At 49.2% G+C, this 21,874-nt stretch overlaps 7 non-coding genes and 1 pseudogene across 7 annotated transcripts; all 8 read left to right on the forward strand.

The window, feature by feature from the left end:
• The first annotated feature begins 5,436 nt into the window (after nt 1-5,436).
• On the forward strand, nt 5,437-5,610 carry LOC130331844 (U2 spliceosomal RNA; annotated as a pseudogene).
• A 2,098-nt stretch (nt 5,611-7,708) lies between these two features.
• Nucleotides 7,709-7,899, forward strand: LOC130331864 (U2 spliceosomal RNA). The gene has a single exon (XR_008874660.1). It is a non-coding gene; the product is annotated as a U2 spliceosomal RNA (small nuclear RNA).
• A 2,084-nt stretch (nt 7,900-9,983) lies between these two features.
• Nucleotides 9,984-10,174, forward strand: LOC130331876 (U2 spliceosomal RNA). Its single transcript, XR_008874671.1, has one exon. It is a non-coding gene; the product is annotated as a U2 spliceosomal RNA (small nuclear RNA).
• A 2,095-nt stretch (nt 10,175-12,269) lies between these two features.
• On the forward strand, nt 12,270-12,460 carry LOC130331888 (U2 spliceosomal RNA). Its single transcript, XR_008874682.1, has one exon. It is a non-coding gene; the product is annotated as a U2 spliceosomal RNA (small nuclear RNA).
• A 2,082-nt stretch (nt 12,461-14,542) lies between these two features.
• LOC130331900 (U2 spliceosomal RNA) lies at nt 14,543-14,733 on the forward strand. The gene has a single exon (XR_008874693.1). It is a non-coding gene; the product is annotated as a U2 spliceosomal RNA (small nuclear RNA).
• A 2,076-nt stretch (nt 14,734-16,809) lies between these two features.
• Nucleotides 16,810-17,000, forward strand: LOC130331789 (U2 spliceosomal RNA). The gene has a single exon (XR_008874600.1). It is a non-coding gene; the product is annotated as a U2 spliceosomal RNA (small nuclear RNA).
• A 2,090-nt stretch (nt 17,001-19,090) lies between these two features.
• On the forward strand, nt 19,091-19,281 carry LOC130331802 (U2 spliceosomal RNA). Its single transcript, XR_008874611.1, has one exon. It is a non-coding gene; the product is annotated as a U2 spliceosomal RNA (small nuclear RNA).
• Nucleotides 19,282-21,374: 2,093 nt separating this feature from the next.
• On the forward strand, nt 21,375-21,565 carry LOC130331814 (U2 spliceosomal RNA). Its single transcript, XR_008874622.1, has one exon. It is a non-coding gene; the product is annotated as a U2 spliceosomal RNA (small nuclear RNA).
• Nucleotides 21,566-21,874: the final 309 nt, after the last annotated feature.

A 21,874-nucleotide genomic window follows, 5' to 3' on the forward strand; every position in this document is an offset into this window, starting at 1 on the left:
GAGGCTGCAGGGCAAGGCCTGCAGGTCCAGCCCCAACCACAGCAAGCTTCAACCTCCACCACGGCAAGGCAGAAGGGCGGCAGAATTCCTAACCTGGAAGCTCCAACCCTGGAGCCCTGGATGAGGCAGACTGTTGCCTTGAAGCTCAAGCCCGTGGACGGAAGGGTGCCGGACATGTCCCACGACGTGTTCTGCAAGAAGATGCTGGCGGATCAAGGCTTCCCCACGGCTGACACCCTGGGAATAGCAACCTTCTTTTCGGGAATCTTCTACATCACCTTTGCCACCATTGGGACCTGTAGAAGATACTGGGAGGTGGTGAAAGCGGCGAGTCCCGAATCCCCTTTCTCTCGCTTTGTGGGCAACTGCCTTATTCAAAGAGAGGAGAGGCGGGTGACGGTTTCAATGCGGAACCCACACACCCCAGGCACGGACATCTCGACCTTCCTGAAGCGCTTCTGCACCGTGGTGAGGGAGCCCACCCGCATCCTGAACTCACTCGGATACTGGACCTGCAAGTGGTCTGTGGTCGTCAGACTCAACAAGAACCCTGCTTCTCCAGACGGACTACAGCACCTGCCAACGACATTTTCCTTGGGCAACTCCACAGGACTTATCTTCTACCCGGACATGCCGCAGACCTGCAGGAGATGTGGCAAGATGGGCCACGAGGGCAAGGACTGTACGGAGGATGCCTGCAGGTATTGCCGTGTGACAGGTCACACGACCAAGGACTGCCCCAAGAGCAAGACCTGCAACCTCTGCGGACTGGCAGCCCACAGCTACAAGGACTGCCCCCAGAGGGAGAGAACATGGGCATCTGTGGCAGCGAGAGCACCGAAGCCAGCCCCAGCTCCGGAGCCAACACCACGGATGGCCAAGCCGACCAAGGAGGGTAAGAAGGCGAAAGCCACCACCCCTGCCCCGTCCCGCCCCTCCCCTGCCCCTCCCGCCCCATCTCCTGCCCCTCCCGCCCCATCTCCTGCCCCATCCCGCCCCACCCCTGCCCCATCCCGTCCCACCCCTGCCCCATCCCGTCCCACCCCTGCCCCTCCTGCCCCATCCCGTCCCACCCCTGCCCCTCCTGCCCCATCCCGTCCCACCCCCGCCCCTCCTGCCCCATCCCGCCCCACCCCTGCCCCCCGTACCCCACCCCGGCCCACCCCTGCCCCCCGTACCCCACCCCGGCCCACCCCTGCCCCGTCCTCCCCTGCCCGGCCCACCCCTGCCCCGTCCTCCCCTGCCCGGGCACTCTCTCCAGCCCCCCGCCCCACCCAGCCTCCTTTCTCTCCTGGCCCAGCAGCACCTAACCCCCCTCCAGCTGCTGGTGCCCGCCCTTCGGAGGACTTTCCTGTGCTTCCTCCCCCAGGTACCATACAGAGGAAGAGGAAAGGAAGGGACAACGTATCAGAAGAGTCCCACAAAAGAAAGATAATCGAGACCTGCGAAACCCCTCAAGCTTCAGATGAGGAGGAGGAGATGGAGCAGGTCTGCGAGAGCCTTGAGGCTTCAGAAGGAGAGGAGGTGATGGAGCAGGCCCAAGTGGAGCAGGTCCAAGCAGAGCCAGTCCAAGCTCAATCTATGGAGGAGCTGCTGCAGGACCCAGAGGTTAAGAAAATCCTGGACACTCCGTCCAACACGGTCTACGACGAGTTCTTGGAAGGGCGCTACGAGAAGCCACAGGAGCCGACAGGCGCCAGAGAAGAGGACCCGTCCGACCAGACTGGTAACTAGTATCAGAACTAACCTCTCTTTTTATTCCCATGGCTGATCTCAACATCTTCTGCATTAATGTGAGGAGTATTAGAGCTTGGTTTAGATTTCAGACTGTTCTTACGTTCTTAGATTCCCAGAGGTGTGATGTTTACATGTTGCAGGAATGTGCTTTGTCTGCTTCTAGGTCTTACAACCATCTGGCCAGGCAGTGGCCTCACGGCCCTTCCTACTGGTCTGGTGGGGGCGACAATAGGTCTGCGGGGGTGGCCATCCTGATCAGGGGAGGTAACTTTGCACTTGATTCCGTCCGGGAGCTCGTCTGTGGCAGACTTCTTGTCGCAGACGGTTCCTGGGCGGGTGAGCCCGTGCGGCTCATCAACGTGTATGCCTCCCCTGAGAGGGATGTCCGACTGGAGGTTCTCCAGGCCCTGCGGGCTGAACTCGCCACCACTAGAGCAGTAGTGTTGGGTGGTGACTTCAACTGCCCCATTGAGGTGGACGGGCGCAGTTCTGGCACATCCGCCAACCTGGACGTGACGTCTAAACTGCTGATTGAGATGGTGACGGAGGCATCCTTGCAGGACGTTGTCGGGTCCGTCGGGAACGGCTCCGTAAACTATACGTGGAGCCGCCCCGATGGCTCGCTCCGTTCTCGGATAGACTTCATCTTCACTTCGAGAGCAGTCAGAAAGGTGTCGTACTCTATGGTCCCCTGCTTCTTCTCTGACCACAGGGCCATTCGATTCCGGGGGACTCTGGGCCATGGATTCCCACCTGGCCCGGGCTCCTGGAAGTTGAATTGTGCCCTGTTGGAGCAGAGGGAGGTCATGGAGGAACTTAGGGATGCTTACCTTGTATGGCGAAATGACAAATGTCTGTTCAAGTGCATCAGCGATTGGTGGGAATATGTTAAAGTCGAATTCCGTTGTTTCTTTCAGGCAAAAGGCAGACAACAGGCGTGTGCGAAGAAGTGGGACTTGAGGAAACTGCAGCGCGAGCTGCGGTCCCTGCAGGACCTGCTCCAGTGTGGCTGGGACGTCAGGGAGGAGCTGGAGGAGACCAAAAAGAGCTTGAAAAGGCACTTTGAGGAGGAATCCAAGCGAATCGTCTTTCGTTCCAAGGTGGAGAACCTGGAGAAGGGTGAGAAATGTAACTCTTTCTTTTTCAGGAAGCTCCATGCCGGCCACACGCCCCTGACTGAGCTACGAGATGAGACCGGACACATGAGGAGCGGCAAGGAGGAAGTGATGGGGGTCGTCCACGACTTCTACAGCAACCTCTACGCCCCCAAGTCATCCGACCCCGAAGCCGCCGAGAGGTTCCTGTCAGGTGTCACTAACGTTGTTGATCCCGCAGGTGCGGCGGCTATGGACGATCCCTTGACGGTGGGGGAGCTGCTCTCTGCCGCTAAATCCTTTAAGCCCGGCAGGACCCCGGGCAGTGACGGTCTCCCGGCCGAGCTCTACGTAGCGCTGGGTGACCTGATCTGTCCGGACCTGTTGGAGGTGTACGAGGAGATGGTGGTGGGGGGCAGAATGCCTCCGTCGTTGAGGGAAGGGATGATCACGATCTTGTATAAGCGGAAGGGGGAGAGATGTGACCTGAAAAACTGGCGTCCCATCTCTCTCCTGAACGTGGACTACAAGATCCTCGCCAAGGTGCTGGCCAACAGGCTGAAACCTGTCATGGGGCAGATCGTCCATCCGGACCAGACCTGCAGCATTCCTGGCCGCAGGATTGCCGACAGCCTTGCCCTTGTGAGAGACACGGTCCATTACATCCAGGACCGCGGGGGCCGCGCCGCCCTGGTCAGCTTAGATCAGGAGAAGGCGTTCGACCGTGTCTCCCACGCATTCATGGACAGGGTTTTGCGCAGGCTGGGTCTGGGGAAGATGTTTTGCTCTTTTGTTAACGTTATGTATTTTGACATTTACAGCACGGTGTTGGTGAACGGCTGGAAGACTGACCCCTTTCCTATTCTTTCAGGGGTTAGACAAGGCTGCCCTCTTTCACCTCTCCTTTTTGTTTGTGTTATAGAGCTCTTCGCTGAGACTATCCGGCAGAATGGAGAGATCAGAGGGATCACCGCACCAGGACCAGATCGCCACGAGGTCAAGTGCTCGCTCTACATGGACGACGTGACCGTCTTCTGCGCTGACCAGCGTTCGGTGACTGCACTCGTCCAGACCTGCGAGGACTTCGGCAGAGCTTCGGGGGCAAAAGTCAACTGCGGGAAGTCGGAGGCCATGCTCTTCGGGGAATGGCACCTGGCTTCTTCCGCCCCCTTCCCCTTTACTATTAAGCCGGACTTCATTCAAATTCTTGGAGTCTGGTTCGGGAAGGAAGGAGCGGCCCTTAAGTCTTGGCAAGACCGACTAGGAAGGATAAACTCGAAGATCGGACTGTGGAGCTCCAGAAAGCTCACGATGGAAGGCAAGGCACTTGTCCTGCGGAGTGAAGTTTTGCCTGTGCTCCAATATACCGCACAGGCCTGGCCTCCCCATACCACCGTTTGCAAGGCCATCACCCGGACAGTGTTTGGCTTCGTCTGGGGCAAAATGGACAGAGTCAAGAGGACCGTGATGTACAAGGAACCCCGCAAGGGTGGGAAGGGAATACCCGACATCCCCGCTCTGCTGAGGGCCTCCTTTGCATGCGTCACGGTGCAGCGGACTCTTGTAGAAAAGACTGGCTCAGCGGGCAGGTCCATGTCTCGCTTGCTTCTCATGCCCCTCTGGAGACAGCTGGGCTGGGACAAGTGGGACAGCTCCATCCCTTACAACTGGAACACTCCCTGGTTCTATGGGGATGTTGTCCGGTTTGTGAGGGAGCACCAGCTGGAAGGACTGAAACCAGACCTATGGAAGCCAAAGACAATCCACAAGCTCATCCGAGCTAAGGACTCGACCGAGCTGGTTCCGGGACTCCCCGCAGCCACTGCAGAGACAGTTTGGAACAATGTGGCCTCAAAGCGGCTTACCAATGGACACAAGGACTTGTCGTGGATGGCCGTCATGGGAGGTCTCTCTCTCAGGTCATTCATGCATGCCCGCAACCTGTGCAAGACCCGGTACTGCCCCCGTTGCCCCTACGTGGAGGAAACATCTTTCCACGTGTTTTGGCAGTGCCCCTTTGCACAGGGTCTGTTGGACGCCCTAGAACAGGAACTCAGAGACTCAGTGCCCAGGAGCTGCCTATCGTACCATTCGGTGCTTTACGGCCTGTTCCCTGGGACCCACGACGTGGAGGCCATCCAGGAGGCCTGGCGCCTTATGAACTGTTTTAAGGACGCAGTGTGGCTTGCCAGGAACCGCCTCGTGATCAACAGGGAAAACATGTCCGTCCGGGACTGCCGCAGGTTCATCAAGAACCTGCTTAGAGACTATTCCATCTTGGACAGCTCGGCCGTTGATGAGGAAGAAGAGGAGTGAAGACCCCTCTCCTTCTCCCATGTCTCCCTGAAGATACAGCCCAACAGTTTGGCCCTGTGATCCGCCCCCTCCCTACCCCCACATAGTCGCCCACACCCCTACCCCGATCACAGATTGTATTATTTGGTTTTTGTTTGATCTCTTGTGCCTTTATATTGCAGGATTGAGCTGAATGTTAGAGTAGCATGGTGTGCGATGTATAGCTTAGGGAACCTTTGCTGTGTATTGTACTATCATGCTTTGTGTGACTGTAATTTATTGTACGACTTGTAATGACTGAACGGTAAATAAAGCTCTTTCAATCAAAAAATCTGTTCTTATCAGTTTAATATCTGATACGTCCCCTATCTGGGGACCATATATTAAATGGATTTTTGAGAACGGGGGCCGATTTCGAAGCTTGCTTCCGTCGCCCTATGCATTGACCCGATATGGCAGTATCTTCGGGTACAGTGCACCACCCCCTTACAGGGTTAAAAAGAAAGATTCCTACTTTCATTGCTACCTGCTTGCTGGCTAGCCAGCTAGCCAGCCCTGTGGGCCTTGCTGCTGCTGCAGCCAAAAAACAAAAGGTGGTGCTGCTGCTGCTTCTGCTGCTTCTGCTTGTGTCTGGCCCCTGTTGGAGCGTCCAGGCACAGGACTTCTGCTGCTGCTGACTAAATGGCCTCCTTAATTGGATCATTTGAGTAGCCAGCACACCTGTGCAGGTAGGGCATGACATGATAGGCAGCTGCCTTGATAGCGGGTGGGTGCTGAATGTTCCTAATTGACAAAATAAGATTAATGCTTATGAAGAAATATAAAATCTCATCCCTTCCCCAATATCGCGCCACACCCCTACCCCTTAATTCCCTGGTTGAACGTGATGGACATATGTCTTTTTTCGACCGTACTAACTATGTAACTATGTAACATAACATGGGGGGGGGGGGGGGGGGGGGTCTCCTGGCTGTTCACACAGGTGTGTCATTGCTGTACATTGACCATGCATTGCTTCTGTGGTATTGCAAAGGCAAAGACAAATGCTTCCAGCCATCCATTGCACTAATGGATTGGTCATCAGCTGGCTGTCTATGTCCCGCATCAATATAGACCAAAGTACAGAGGGTTAGGCTATGCTATTGTGCACCTACCTGATGCATCAGAAGGTGCGAGGCCCTTGCTAAATTCTGTGCACAGACTTTGAGATCTATGCTTTAGACTGTATCTAAACCTGCTCCAACATGGACTGACATTCTGGCCTACTTTCAGCCGATGCGACTTGTCTGTCGCTGAACAGTCGCTTTTTATGTATTCAGCACCTATGTATAATGTTGTAAAAATGCTCTAGAAGCTAAAGTCGCAGAAATGTCACACATATTTGGCCTGCAACTTTCTGTGCGACAAATTCAGACAGGAAAAATCAGTATAAATCCTTAGAAAATTATCCCCCAGTGTCTCCATCTGCTGGCGGTATTGAATAAGCATTGCTGCACTGATGGGGTATGCATTAGACGAAAAAAAAGAAGAAAAAGAAGAATAATACGCCCAGAAAAGAGGCGAAAAGGAGAAAAACGTAAAAAAACGTGAAAAAAAAGTAAGAGGAAGAGAAGGGAAAAAAAGGTGGAAATGGGTTTAAAAGTGATTTCGGCGGAGAAATATATATATATATATATATATATATATATATATATATATATATATATATATGCGCACACACACACATAGATATAAACGTATTCTCCGTTGAGATATTGCAGCCGCTGCTGTGTCCAGGCCCAGGAGCCTTAGCACTGTGCTGTGATGTCACTCAATACCACTGACATCACTAGGTGTAAACAACATCTCTCCTTTGCTGTGTATGTGACTATGGAGCTGTTTGGTGATGTCGTCTATTACGGCCTTCATAGAAGCAACAGGAGATTGTTGCATCCATCTTGAACCCTCAGAACTACAGTGCTATGATGTCACTCACTTCCACAGGCCTTGCAGAGTGTAAACAACAACAACCCAGCTTTGTTGTGTATGTAACCAAAGGGATTTGTGATGTCACCTAGAACCTTCACAGCAGCGACAGCTTTATGAGGAGCATCAGCACTGCTCTGCCTGAGCAGAACCATCACCGCCATAGGTTGTCAAATAACCCGGATTTAACCCACACAGGTAAGTCCAATGGGGTGCAGGCATGTCCTCTATGCTTACAGCTTCCCGTGGGTGTTGGTTTGATACCGTTTGGGGACAGCCAAGGAGGCATCTGCAGGCAACAAAGGTAGGTGTGTGCTTGTGTGTGTGTTTCCTATGCAGATCCTAAGCCCAGTGTCACATGCAAGTAGGAGGAGTAAGAAGGGTTCCTGGCAAATCCGGGTTATGGATTGCATTTAAAAAGGCCCCGTGGGAGTGCAATGGGCCCCTGTCTTGCTGCTTAGCAATAATGGTATGGGTTTAGGTTCTGCTGTGTGTACTGGTGGTTGACTGCCCCCCAGCCCAGAGTGTGCATGGAAAATTGTCTGGCAGCCTCCCTGACAGCAAGCAGTGATAGTGCCCATGAAGGGGACCTTGTTGGGCCCGCCCCTTTCACGGTTATCGCTTCTCGGCCTTTTGGCTAAGATCAAGTGTAGTATCTGTTCTTATCAGTTTAATATCTGATACGTCCCCTATCTGGGGACCATATATTAAATGGATTTTTGAGAACGGGGGCCGATTTCGAAGCTTGCTTCCGTCGCCCTATGCATTGACCCGATATGGCAGTATCTTCGGGTACAGTGCACCACCCCCTTACAGGGTTAAAAAGAAAGATTCCTACTTTCATTGCTACCTGCTTGCTGGCTAGCCAGCTAGCCAGCCCTGTGGGCCTTGCTGCTGCTGCAGCCAAAAAACAAAAGGTGGTGCTGCTGCTGCTTCTGCTGCTTCTGCTTGTGTCTGGCCCCTGTTGGAGCGTCCAGGCACAGGACTTCTGCTGCTGCTGACTAAATGGCCTCCTTAATTGGATCATTTGAGTAGCCAGCACACCTGTGCAGGTAGGGCATGACATGATAGGCAGCTGCCTTGATAGCGGGTGGGTGCTGAATGTTCCTAATTGACAAAATAAGATTAATGCTTATGAAGAAATATAAAATCTCATCCCTTCCCCAATATCGCGCCACACCCCTACCCCTTAATTCCCTGGTTGAACGTGATGGACATATGTCTTTTTTCGACCGTACTAACTATGTAACTATGTAACATAACATGGGGCGGGGGGGGGGGGTCTCCTGGCTGTTCACACAGGTGTGTCATTGCTGTACATTGACCATGCATTGCTTCTGTGGTATTGCAAAGGCAAAGACAAATGCTTCCAGCCATCCATTGCACTAATGGATTGGTCATCAGCTGGCTGTCTATGTCCCGCATCAATATAGACCAAAGTACAGAGGGTTAGGCTATGCTATTGTGCACCTACCTGATGCATCAGAAGGTGCGAGGCCCTTGCTAAATTCTGTGCACAGACTTTGAGATCTATGCTTTAGACTGTATCTAAACCTGCTCCAACATGGACTGACATTCTGGCCTACTTTCAGCCGATGCGACTTGTCTGTCGCTGAACAGTCGCTTTTTATGTATTCAGCACCTATGTATAATGTTGTAAAAATGCTCTAGAAGCTAAAGTCGCAGAAATGTCACACATATTTGGCCTGCAACTTTCTGTGCGACAAATTCAGACAGGAAAAATCAGTATAAATCCTTAGAAAATTATCCCCCAGTGTCTCCATCTGCTGGCGGTATTGAATAAGCATTGCTGCACTGATGGGGTATGCATTAGACGAAAAAAAAGAAGAAAAAGAAGAATAATACGCCCAGAAAAGAGGCGAAAAGGAGAAAAACGTAAAAAAACATGAAAAAAAAGTAAGAGGAAGAGAAGGGAAAAAAAGGTGGAAATGGGTTTAAAAGTGATTTCGGCGGAGAAATATATATATATATATATATATATATATATATATATATATATGCGCACACACACACATAGATATAAACGTATTCTCCGTTGAGATATTGCAGCCGCTGCTGTGTCCAGGCCCAGGAGCCTTAGCACTGTGCTGTGATGTCACTCAATACCACTGACATCACTAGGTGTAAACAACATCTCTCCTTTGCTGTGTATGTGACTATGGAGCTGTTTGGTGATGTCGTCTATTACGGCCTTCATAGAAGCAACAGGAGATTGTTGCATCCATCTTGAACCCTCAGAACTACAGTGCTATGATGTCACTCACTTCCACAGGCCTTGCAGAGTGTAAACAACAACAACCCAGCTTTGTTGTGTATGTAACCAAAGGGATTTGTGATGTCACCTAGAACCTTCACAGCAGCGACAGCTTTATGAGGAGCATCAGCACTGCTCTGCCTGAGCAGAACCATCACCGCCATAGGTTGTCAAATAACCCGGATTTAACCCACACAGGTAAGTCCAATGGGGTGCAGGCATGTCCTCTATGCTTACAGCTTCCCGTGGGTGTTGGTTTGATACCGTTTGGGGACAGCCAAGGAGGCATCTGCAGGCAACAAAGGTAGGTGTGTGCTTGTGTGTGTGTTTCCTATGCAGATCCTAAGCCCAGTGTCACATGCAAGTAGGAGGAGTAAGAAGGGTTCCTGGCAAATCCGGGTTATGGATTGCATTTAAAAAGGCCCCGTGGGAGTGCAATGGGCCCCTGTCTTGCTGCTTAGCAATAATGGTATGGGTTTAGGTTCTGCTGTGTGTACTGGTGGTTGACTGCCCCCCAGCCCAGAGTGTGCATGGAAAATTGTCTGGCAGCCTCCCTGACAGCAAGCAGTGATAGTGCCCATGAAGGGGACCTTGTTGGGCCCGCCCCTTTCACGGTTATCGCTTCTCGGCCTTTTGGCTAAGATCAAGTGTAGTATCTGTTCTTATCAGTTTAATATCTGATACGTCCCCTATCTGGGGACCATATATTAAATGGATTTTTGAGAACGGGGGCCGATTTCGAAGCTTGCTTCCGTCGCCCTATGCATTGACCCGATATGGCAGTATCTTCGGGTACAGTGCACCACCCCCTTACAGGGTTAAAAAGAAAGATTCCTACTTTCATTGCTACCTGCTTGCTGGCTAGCCAGCTAGCCAGCCCTGTGGGCCTTGCTGCTGCTGCAGCCAAAAAACAAAAGGTGGTGCTGCTGCTGCTTCTGCTGCTTCTGCTTCTGCTTGTGTCTGGCCCCTGTTGGAGCGTCCAGGCACAGGACTTCTGCTGCTGCTGACTAAATGGCCTCCTTAATTGGATCATTTGAGTAGCCAGCACACCTGTGCAGGTAGGGCATGACATGATAGGCAGCTGCCTTGATAGCGGGTGGGTGCTGAATGTTCCTAATTGACAAAATAAGATTAATGCTTATGAAGAAATATAAAATCTCATCCCTTCCCCAATATCGCGCCACACCCCTACCCCTTAATTCCCTGGTTGAACGTGATGGACATATGTCTTTTTTCGACCGTACTAACTATGTAACTATGTAACATAACATGGGGGGGGGGGGGGGTCTCCTGGCTGTTCACACAGGTGTGTCATTGCTGTACATTGACCATGCATTGCTTCTGTGGTATTGCAAAGGCAAAGACAAATGCTTCCAGCCATCCATTGCACTAATGGATTGGTCATCAGCTGGCTGTCTATGTCCCGCATCAATATAGACCAAAGTACAGAGGGTTAGGCTATGCTATTGTGCACCTACCTGATGCATCAGAAGGTGCGAGGCCCTTGCTAAATTCTGTGCACAGACTTTGAGATCTATGCTTTAGACTGTATCTAAACCTGCTCCAACATGGACTGACATTCTGGCCTACTTTCAGCCGATGCGACTTGTCTGTCGCTGAACAGTCGCTTTTTATGTATTCAGCACCTATGTATAATGTTGTAAAAATGCTCTAGAAGCTAAAGTCGCAGAAATGTCACACATATTTGGCCTGCAACTTTCTGTGCGACAAATTCAGACAGGAAAAATCAGTATAAATCCTTAGAAAATTATCCCCCAGTGTCTCCATCTGCTGGCGGTATTGAATAAGCATTGCTGCACTGATGGGGTATGCATTAGACGAAAAAAAAGAAGAAAAAGAAGAATAATACGCCCAGAAAAGAGGCGAAAAGGAGAAAAACGTAAAAAAACGTGAAAAAAAAGTAAGAGGAAGAGAAGGGAAAAAAAGGTGGAAATGGGTTTAAAAGTGATTTCGGCGGAGAATATATATATATATATATATATATATATATATATATATATATATATATATGCGCACACACACACATAGATATAAACGTATTCTCCGTTGAGATATTGCAGCCGCTGCTGTGTCCAGGCCCAGGAGCCTTAGCACTGTGCTGTGATGTCACTCAATACCACTGACATCACTAGGTGTAAACAACATCTCTCCTTTGCTGTGTATGTGACTATGGAGCTGTTTGGTGATGTCGTCTATTACGGCCTTCATAGAAGCAACAGGAGATTGTTGCATCCATCTTGAACCCTCAGAACTACAGTGCTATGATGTCACTCACTTCCACAGGCCTTGCAGAGTGTAAACAACAACAACCCAGCTTTGTTGTGTATGTAACCAAAGGGATTTGTGATGTCACCTAGAACCTTCACAGCAGCGACAGCTTTATGAGGAGCATCAGCACTGCTCTGCCTGAGCAGAACCATCACCGCCATAGGTTGTCAAATAACCCGGATTTAACCCACACAGGTAAGTCCAATGGGGTGCAGGCATGTCCTCTATGCTTACAGCTTCCCGTGGGTGTTGGTTTGATACCGTTTGGGGACAGCCAAGGAGGCATCTGCAGGCAACAAAGGTAGGTGTGTGCTTGTGTGTGTGTTTCCTATGCAGATCCTAAGCCCAGTGTCACATGCAAGTAGGAGGAGTAAGAAGGGTTCCTGGCAAATCCGGGTTATGGATTGCATTTAAAAAGGCCCCGTGGGAGTGCAATGGGCCCCTGTCTTGCTGCTTAGCAATAATGGTATGGGTTTAGGTTCTGCTGTGTGTACTGGTGGTTGACTGCCCCCCAGCCCAGAGTGTGCATGGAAAATTGTCTGGCAGCCTCCCTGACAGCAAGCAGTGATAGTGCCCATGAAGGGGACCTTGTTGGGCCCGCCCCTTTCACGGTTATCGCTTCTCGGCCTTTTGGCTAAGATCAAGTGTAGTATCTGTTCTTATCAGTTTAATATCTGATACGTCCCCTATCTGGGGACCATATATTAAATGGATTTTTGAGAACGGGGGCCGATTTCGAAGCTTGCTTCCGTCGCCCTATGCATTGACCCGATATGGCAGTATCTTCGGGTACAGTGCACCACCCCCTTACAGGGTTAAAAAGAAAGATTCCTACTTTCATTGCTACCTGCTTGCTGGCTAGCCAGCTAGCCAGCCCTGTGGGCCTTGCTGCTGCTGCAGCCAAAAAACAAAAGGTGGTGCTGCTGCTGCTTCTGCTGCTTCTGCTTGTGTCTGGCCCCTGTTGGAGCGTCCAGGCACAGGACTTCTGCTGCTGCTGACTAAATGGCCTCCTTAATTGGATCATTTGAGTAGCCAGCACACCTGTGCAGGTAGGGCATGACATGATAGGCAGCTGCCTTGATAGCGGGTGGGTGCTGAATGTTCCTAATTGACAAAATAAGATTAATGCTTATGAAGAAATATAAAATCTCATCCCTTCCCCAATATCGCGCCACACCCCTACCCCTTAATTCCCTGGTTGAACGTGATGGACATATGTCTTTTTTCGACCGTACTAACTATGTAACTATGTAACATAACATGGGGGGGGGGGGGGGGGGGTCTCCTGGCTGTTCACACAGGTGTGTCATTGCTGTACATTGACCATGCATTGCTTCTGTGGTATTGCAAAGGCAAAGACAAATGCTTCCAGCCATCCATTGCACTAATGGATTGGTCATCAGCTGGCTGTCTATGTCCCGCATCAATATAGACCAAAGTACAGAGGGTTAGGCTATGCTATTGTGCACCTACCTGATGCATCAGAAGGTGCGAGGCCCTTGCTAAATTCTGTGCACAGACTTTGAGATCTATGCTTTAGACTGTATCTAAACCTGCTCCAACATGGACTGACATTCTGGCCTACTTTCAGCCGATGCGACTTGTCTGTCGCTGAACAGTCGCTTTTTATGTATTCAGCACCTATGTATAATGTTGTAAAAATGCTCTAGAAGCTAAAGTCGCAGAAATGTCACACATATTTGGCCTGCAACTTTCTGTGCGACAAATTCAGACAGGAAAAATCAGTATAAATCCTTAGAAAATTATCCCCCAGTGTCTCCATCTGCTGGCGGTATTGAATAAGCATTGCTGCACTGATGGGGTATGCATTAGACGAAAAAAAAGAAGAAAAAGAAGAATAATACGCCCAGAAAAGAGGCGAAAAGGAGAAAAACGTAAAAAAACGTGAAAAAAAAGTAAGAGGAAGAGAAGGGAAAAAAAGGTGGAAATGGGTTTAAAAGTGATTTCGGCGGAGAAATATATATATATATATATATATATATATATATATATATGCGCACACACACACATAGATATAAACGTATTCTCCGTTGAGATATTGCAGCCGCTGCTGTGTCCAGGCCCAGGAGCCTTAGCACTGTGCTGTGATGTCACTCAATACCACTGACATCACTAGGTGTAAACAACATCTCTCCTTTGCTGTGTATGTGACTATGGAGCTGTTTGGTGATGTCGTCTATTACGGCCTTCATAGAAGCAACAGGAGATTGTTGCATCCATCTTGAACCCTCAGAACTACAGTGCTATGATGTCACTCACTTCCACAGGCCTTGCAGAGTGTAAACAACAACAACCCAGCTTTGTTGTGTATGTAACCAAAGGGATTTGTGATGTCACCTAGAACCTTCACAGCAGCGACAGCTTTATGAGGAGCATCAGCACTGCTCTGCCTGAGCAGAACCATCACCGCCATAGGTTGTCAAATAACCCGGATTTAACCCACACAGGTAAGTCCAATGGGGTGCAGGCATGTCCTCTATGCTTACAGCTTCCCGTGGGTGTTGGTTTGATACCGTTTGGGGACAGCCAAGGAGGCATCTGCAGGCAACAAAGGTAGGTGTGTGCTTGTGTGTGTGTTTCCTATGCAGATCCTAAGCCCAGTGTCACATGCAAGTAGGAGGAGTAAGAAGGGTTCCTGGCAAATCCGGGTTATGGATTGCATTTAAAAAGGCCCCGTGGGAGTGCAATGGGCCCCTGTCTTGCTGCTTAGCAATAATGGTATGGGTTTAGGTTCTGCTGTGTGTACTGGTGGTTGACTGCCCCCCAGCCCAGAGTGTGCATGGAAAATTGTCTGGCAGCCTCCCTGACAGCAAGCAGTGATAGTGCCCATGAAGGGGACCTTGTTGGGCCCGCCCCTTTCACGGTTATCGCTTCTCGGCCTTTTGGCTAAGATCAAGTGTAGTATCTGTTCTTATCAGTTTAATATCTGATACGTCCCCTATCTGGGGACCATATATTAAATGGATTTTTGAGAACGGGGGCCGATTTCGAAGCTTGCTTCCGTCGCCCTATGCATTGACCCGATATGGCAGTATCTTCGGGTACAGTGCACCACCCCCTTACAGGGTTAAAAAGAAAGATTCCTACTTTCATTGCTACCTGCTTGCTGGCTAGCCAGCTAGCCAGCCCTGTGGGCCTTGCTGCTGCTGCAGCCAAAAAACAAAAGGTGGTGCTGCTGCTGCTTCTGCTGCTTCTGCTTGTGTCTGGCCCCTGTTGGAGCGTCCAGGCACAGGACTTCTGCTGCTGCTGACTAAATGGCCTCCTTAATTGGATCATTTGAGTAGCCAGCACACCTGTGCAGGTAGGGCATGACATGATAGGCAGCTGCCTTGATAGCGGGTGGGTGCTGAATGTTCCTAATTGACAAAATAAGATTAATGCTTATGAAGAAATATAAAATCTCATCCCTTCCCCAATATCGCGCCACACCCCTACCCCTTAATTCCCTGGTTGAACGTGATGGACATATGTCTTTTTTCGACCGTACTAACTATGTAACTATGTAACATAACATGGGGGGGGGGGGGGGGTCTCCTGGCTGTTCACACAGGTGTGTCATTGCTGTACATTGACCATGCATTGCTTCTGTGGCAAAGACAAATGCTTCCAGCCATCCATTGCACTAATGGATTGGTCATCAGCTGGCTGTCTATGTCCCGCATCAATATAGACCAAAGTACAGAGGGTTAGGCTATGCTATTGTGCACCTACCTGATGCATCAGAAGGTGCGAGGCCCTTGCTAAATTCTGTGCACAGACTTTGAGATCTATGCTTTAGACTGTATCTAAACCTGCTCCAACATGGACTGACATTCTGGCCTACTTTCAGCCGATGCGACTTGTCTGTCGCTGAACAGTCGCTTTTTATGTATTCAGCACCTATGTATAATGTTGTAAAAATGCTCTAGAAGCTAAAGTCGCAGAAATGTCACACATATTTGGCCTGCAACTTTCTGTGCGACAAATTCAGACAGGAAAAATCAGTATAAATCCTTAGAAAATTATCCCCCAGTGTCTCCATCTGCTGGCGGTATTGAATAAGCATTGCTGCACTGATGGGGTATGCATTAGACGAAAAAAAAGAAGAAAAAGAAGAATAATACGCCCAGAAAAGAGGCGAAAAGGAGAAAAACGTAAAAAAACGTGAAAAAAAAGTAAGAGGAAGAGAAGGGAAAAAAAGGTGGAAATGGGTTTAAAAGTGATTTCGGCGGAGAAATATATATATATATATATATATATATATATATATATATATATATATGCGCACACACACACATAGATATAAACGTATTCTCCGTTGAGATATTGCAGCCGCTGCTGTGTCCAGGCCCAGGAGCCTTAGCACTGTGCTGTGATGTCACTCAATACCACTGACATCACTAGGTGTAAACAACATCTCTCCTTTGCTGTGTATGTGACTATGGAGCTGTTTGGTGATGTCGTCTATTACGGCCTTCATAGAAGCAACAGGAGATTGTTGCATCCATCTTGAACCCTCAGAACTACAGTGCTATGATGTCACTCACTTCCACAGGCCTTGCAGAGTGTAAACAACAACAACCCAGCTTTGTTGTGTATGTAACCAAAGGGATTTGTGATGTCACCTAGAACCTTCACAGCAGCGACAGCTTTATGAGGAGCATCAGCACTGCTCTGCCTGAGCAGAACCATCACCGCCATAGGTTGTCAAATAACCCGGATTTAACCCACACAGGTAAGTCCAATGGGGTGCAGGCATGTCCTCTATGCTTACAGCTTCCCGTGGGTGTTGGTTTGATACCGTTTGGGGACAGCCAAGGAGGCATCTGCAGGCAACAAAGGTAGGTGTGTGCTTGTGTGTGTGTTTCCTATGCAGATCCTAAGCCCAGTGTCACATGCAAGTAGGAGGAGTAAGAAGGGTTCCTGGCAAATCCGGGTTATGGATTGCATTTAAAAAGGCCCCGTGGGAGTGCAATGGGCCCCTGTCTTGCTGCTTAGCAATAATGGTATGGGTTTAGGTTCTGCTGTGTGTACTGGTGGTTGACTGCCCCCCAGCCCAGAGTGTGCATGGAAAATTGTCTGGCAGCCTCCCTGACAGCAAGCAGTGATAGTGCCCATGAAGGGGACCTTGTTGGGCCCGCCCCTTTCACGGTTATCGCTTCTCGGCCTTTTGGCTAAGATCAAGTGTAGTATCTGTTCTTATCAGTTTAATATCTGATACGTCCCCTATCTGGGGACCATATATTAAATGGATTTTTGAGAACGGGGGCCGATTTCGAAGCTTGCTTCCGTCGCCCTATGCATTGACCCGATATGGCAGTATCTTCGGGTACAGTGCACCACCCCCTTACAGGGTTAAAAAGAAAGATTCCTACTTTCATTGCTACCTGCTTGCTGGCTAGCCAGCTAGCCAGCCCTGTGGGCCTTGCTGCTGCTGCAGCCAAAAAACAAAAGGTGGTGCTGCTGCTGCTTCTGCTGCTTCTGCTTCTGCTTGTGTCTGGCCCCTGTTGGAGCGTCCAGGCACAGGACTTCTGCTGCTGCTGACTAAATGGCCTCCTTAATTGGATCATTTGAGTAGCCAGCACACCTGTGCAGGTAGGGCATGACATGATAGGCAGCTGCCTTGATAGCGGGTGGGTGCTGAATGTTCCTAATTGACAAAATAAGATTAATGCTTATGAAGAAATATAAAATCTCATCCCTTCCCCAATATCGCGCCACACCCCTACCCCTTAATTCCCTGGTTGAACGTGATGGACATATGTCTTTTTTCGACCGTACTAACTATGTAACTATGTAACATAACATGGGGGGGGGGGGGGGGGTCTCCTGGCTGTTCACACAGGTGTGTCATTGCTGTACATTGACCATGCATTGCTTCTGTGGTATTGCAAAGGCAAAGACAAATGCTTCCAGCCATCCATTGCACTAATGGATTGGTCATCAGCTGGCTGTCTATGTCCCGCATCAATATAGACCAAAGTACAGAGGGTTAGGCTATGCTATTGTGCACCTACCTGATGCATCAGAAGGTGCGAGGCCCTTGCTAAATTCTGTGCACAGACTTTGAGATCTATGCTTTAGACTGTATCTAAACCTGCTCCAACATGGACTGACATTCTGGCCTACTTTCAGCCGATGCGACTTGTCTGTCGCTGAACAGTCGCTTTTTATGTATTCAGCACCTATGTATAATGTTGTAAAAATGCTCTAGAAGCTAAAGTCGCAGAAATGTCACACATATTTGGCCTGCAACTTTCTGTGCGACAAATTCAGACAGGAAAAATCAGTATAAATCCTTAGAAAATTATCCCCCAGTGTCTCCATCTGCTGGCGGTATTGAATAAGCATTGCTGCACTGATGGGGTATGCATTAGACGAAAAAAAAGAAGAAAAAGAAGAATAATACGCCCAGAAAAGAGGCGAAAAGGAGAAAAACGTAAAAAAACGTGAAAAAAAAGTAAGAGGAAGAGAAGGGAAAAAAAGGTGGAAATGGGTTTAAAAGTGATTTCGGTGGAGAAATATATATATATATATATATATATATATATATATATATATATGCGCACACACACACATAGATATAAACGTATTCTCCGTTGAGATATTGCAGCCGCTGCTGTGTCCAGGCCCAGGAGCCTTAGCACTGTGCTGTGATGTCACTCAATACCACTGACATCACTAGGTGTAAACAACATCTCTCCTTTGCTGTGTATGTGACTATGGAGCTGTTTGGTGATGTCGTCTATTACGGCCTTCATAGAAGCAACAGGAGATTGTTGCATCCATCTTGAACCCTCAGAACTACAGTGCTATGATGTCACTCACTTCCACAGGCCTTGCAGAGTGTAAACAACAACAACCCAGCTTTGTTGTGTATGTAACCAAAGGGATTTGTGATGTCACCTAGAACCTTCACAGCAGCGACAGCTTTATGAGGAGCATCAGCACTGCTCTGCCTGAGCAGAACCATCACCGCCATAGGTTGTCAAATAACCCGGATTTAACCCACACAGGTAAGTCCAATGGGGTGCAGGCATGTCCTCTATGCTTACAGCTTCCCGTGGGTGTTGGTTTGATACCGTTTGGGGACAGCCAAGGAGGCATCTGCAGGCAACAAAGGTAGGTGTGTGCTTGTGTGTGTGTTTCCTATGCAGATCCTAAGCCCAGTGTCACATGCAAGTAGGAGGAGTAAGAAGGGTTCCTGGCAAATCCGGGTTATGGATTGCATTTAAAAAGGCCCCGTGGGAGTGCAATGGGCCCCTGTCTTGCTGCTTAGCAATAATGGTATGGGTTTAGGTTCTGCTGTGTGTACTGGTGGTTGACTGCCCCCCAGCCCAGAGTGTGCATGGAAAATTGTCTGGCAGCCTCCCTGACAGCAAGCAGTGATAGTGCCCATGAAGGGGACCTTGTTGGGCCCGCCCCTTTCACGGTTATCGCTTCTCGGCCTTTTGGCTAAGATCAAGTGTAGTATCTGTTCTTATCAGTTTAATATCTGATACGTCCCCTATCTGGGGACCATATATTAAATGGATTTTTGAGAACGGGGGCCGATTTCGAAGCTTGCTTCCGTCGCCCTATGCATTGACCCGATATGGCAGTATCTTCGGGTACAGTGCACCACCCCCTTACAGGGTTAAAAAGAAAGATTCCTACTTTCATTGCTACCTGCTTGCTGGCTAGCCAGCTAGCCAGCCCTGTGGGCCTTGCTGCTGCTGCAGCCAAAAAACAAAAGGTGGTGCTGCTGCTGCTTCTGCTGCTTCTGCTTGTGTCTGGCCCCTGTTGGAGCGTCCAGGCACAGGACTTCTGCTGCTGCTGACTAAATGGCCTCCTTAATTGGATCATTTGAGTAGCCAGCACACCTGTGCAGGTAGGGCATGACATGATAGGCAGCTGCCTTGATAGCGGGTGGGTGCTGAATGTTCCTAATTGACAAAATAAGATTAATGCTTATGAAGAAATATAAAATCTCATCCCTTCCCCAATATCGCGCCACACCCCTACCCCTTAATTCCCTGGTTGAACGTGATGGACATATGTCTTTTTTCGACCGTACTAACTATGTAACTATGTAACATAACATGGGGGGGGGGGGGGGGGGTCTCCTGGCTGTTCACACAGGTGTGTCATTGCTGTACATTGACCATGCATTGCTTCTGTGGTATTGCAAAGGCAAAGACAAATGCTTCCAGCCATCCATTGCACTAATGGATTGGTCATCAGCTGGCTGTCTATGTCCCGCATCAATATAGACCAAAGTACAGAGGGTTAGGCTATGCTATTGTGCACCTACCTGATGCATCAGAAGGTGCGAGGCCCTTGCTAAATTCTGTGCACAGACTTTGAGATCTATGCTTTAGACTGTATCTAAACCTGCTCCAACATGGACTGACATTCTGGCCTACTTTCAGCCGATGCGACTTGTCTGTCGCTGAACAGTCGCTTTTTATGTATTCAGCACCTATGTATAATGTTGTAAAAATGCTCTAGAAGCTAAAGTCGCAGAAATGTCACACATATTTGGCCTGCAACTTTCTGTGCGACAAATTCAGACAGGAAAAATCAGTATAAATCCTTAGAAAATTATCCCCCAGTGTCTCCATCTGCTGGCGGTATTGAATAAGCATTGCTGCACTGATGGGGTATGCATTAGACGAAAAAAAAGAAGAAAAAGAAGAATAATACGCCCAGAAAAGAGGCGAAAAGGAGAAAAACGTAAAAAAACGTGAAAAAAAAGTAAGAGGAAGAGAAGGGAAAAAAAGGTGGAAATGGGTTTAAAAGTGATTTCGGCGGAGAAATATATATATATATATATATATATATATATATATATATATATATGCGCACACACACACATAGATATAAACGTATTCTCCGTTGAGATATTGCAGCCGCTGCTGTGTCCAGGCCCAGGAGCCTTAGCACTGTGCTGTGATGTCACTCAATACCACTGACATCACTAGGTGTAAACAACATCTCTCCTTTGCTGTGTATGTGACTATGGAGCTGTTTGGTGATGTCGTCTATTACGGCCTTCATAGAAGCAACAGGAGATTGTTGCATCCATCTTGAACCCTCAGAACTACAGTGCTATGATGTCACTCACTTCCACAGGCCTTGCAGAGTGTAAACAACAACAACCCAGCTTTGTTGTGTATGTAACCAAAGGGATTTGTGATGTCACCTAGAACCTTCACAGCAGCGACAGCTTTATGAGGAGCATCAGCACTGCTCTGCCTGAGCAGAACCATCACCGCCATAGGTTGTCAAATAACCCGGATTTAACCCACACAGGTAAGTCCAATGGGGTGCAGGCATGTCCTCTATGCTTACAGCTTCCGCTTCCCGTGGGTGTTGGTTTGATACCGTTTGGGGACAGCCAAGGAGGCATCTGCAGGCAACAAAGGTAGGTGTGTGCTTGTGTGTGTGTTTCCTATGCAGATCCTAAGCCCAGTGTCACATGCAAGTAGGAGGAGTAAGAAGGGTTCCTGGCAAATCCGGGTTATGGATTGCATTTAAAAAGGCCCCGTGGGAGTGCAATGGGCCCCTGTCTTGCTGCTTAGCAATAATGGTATGGGTTTAGGTTCTGCTGTGTGTACTGGTGGTTGACTGCCCCCCAGCCCAGAGTGTGCATGGAAAATTGTCTGGCAGCCTCCCTGACAGCAAGCAGTGATAGTGCCCATGAAGGGGACCTTGTTGGGCCCGCCCCTTTCACGGTTATCGCTTCTCGGCCTTTTGGCTAAGATCAAGTGTAGTATCTGTTCTTATCAGTTTAATATCTGATACGTCCCCTATCTGGGGACCATATATTAAATGGATTTTTGAGAACGGGGGCCGATTTCGAAGCTTGCTTCCGTCGCCCTATGCATTGACCCGATATGGCAGTATCTTCGGGTACAGTGCACCACCCCCTTACAGGGTTAAAAAGAAAGATTCCTACTTTCATTGCTACCTGCTTGCTGGCTAGCCAGCTAGCCAGCCCTGTGGGCCTTGCTGCTGCTGCAGCCAAAAAACAAAAGGTGGTGCTGCTGCTGCTTCTGCTGCTTCTGCTTCTGCTTGTGTCTGGCCCCTGTTGGAGCGTCCAGGCACAGGACTTCTGCTGCTGCTGACTAAATGGCCTCCTTAATTGGATCATTTGAGTAGCCAGCACACCTGTGCAGGTAGGGCATGACATGATAGGCAGCTGCCTTGATAGCGGGTGGGTGCTGAATGTTCCTAA

Source organism: Hyla sarda, unplaced genomic scaffold, assembly GCF_029499605.1.
Source record: "Hyla sarda isolate aHylSar1 unplaced genomic scaffold, aHylSar1.hap1 scaffold_358, whole genome shotgun sequence".
NCBI classification, from domain to species: domain Eukaryota; kingdom Metazoa; phylum Chordata; class Amphibia; order Anura; family Hylidae; genus Hyla; species Hyla sarda.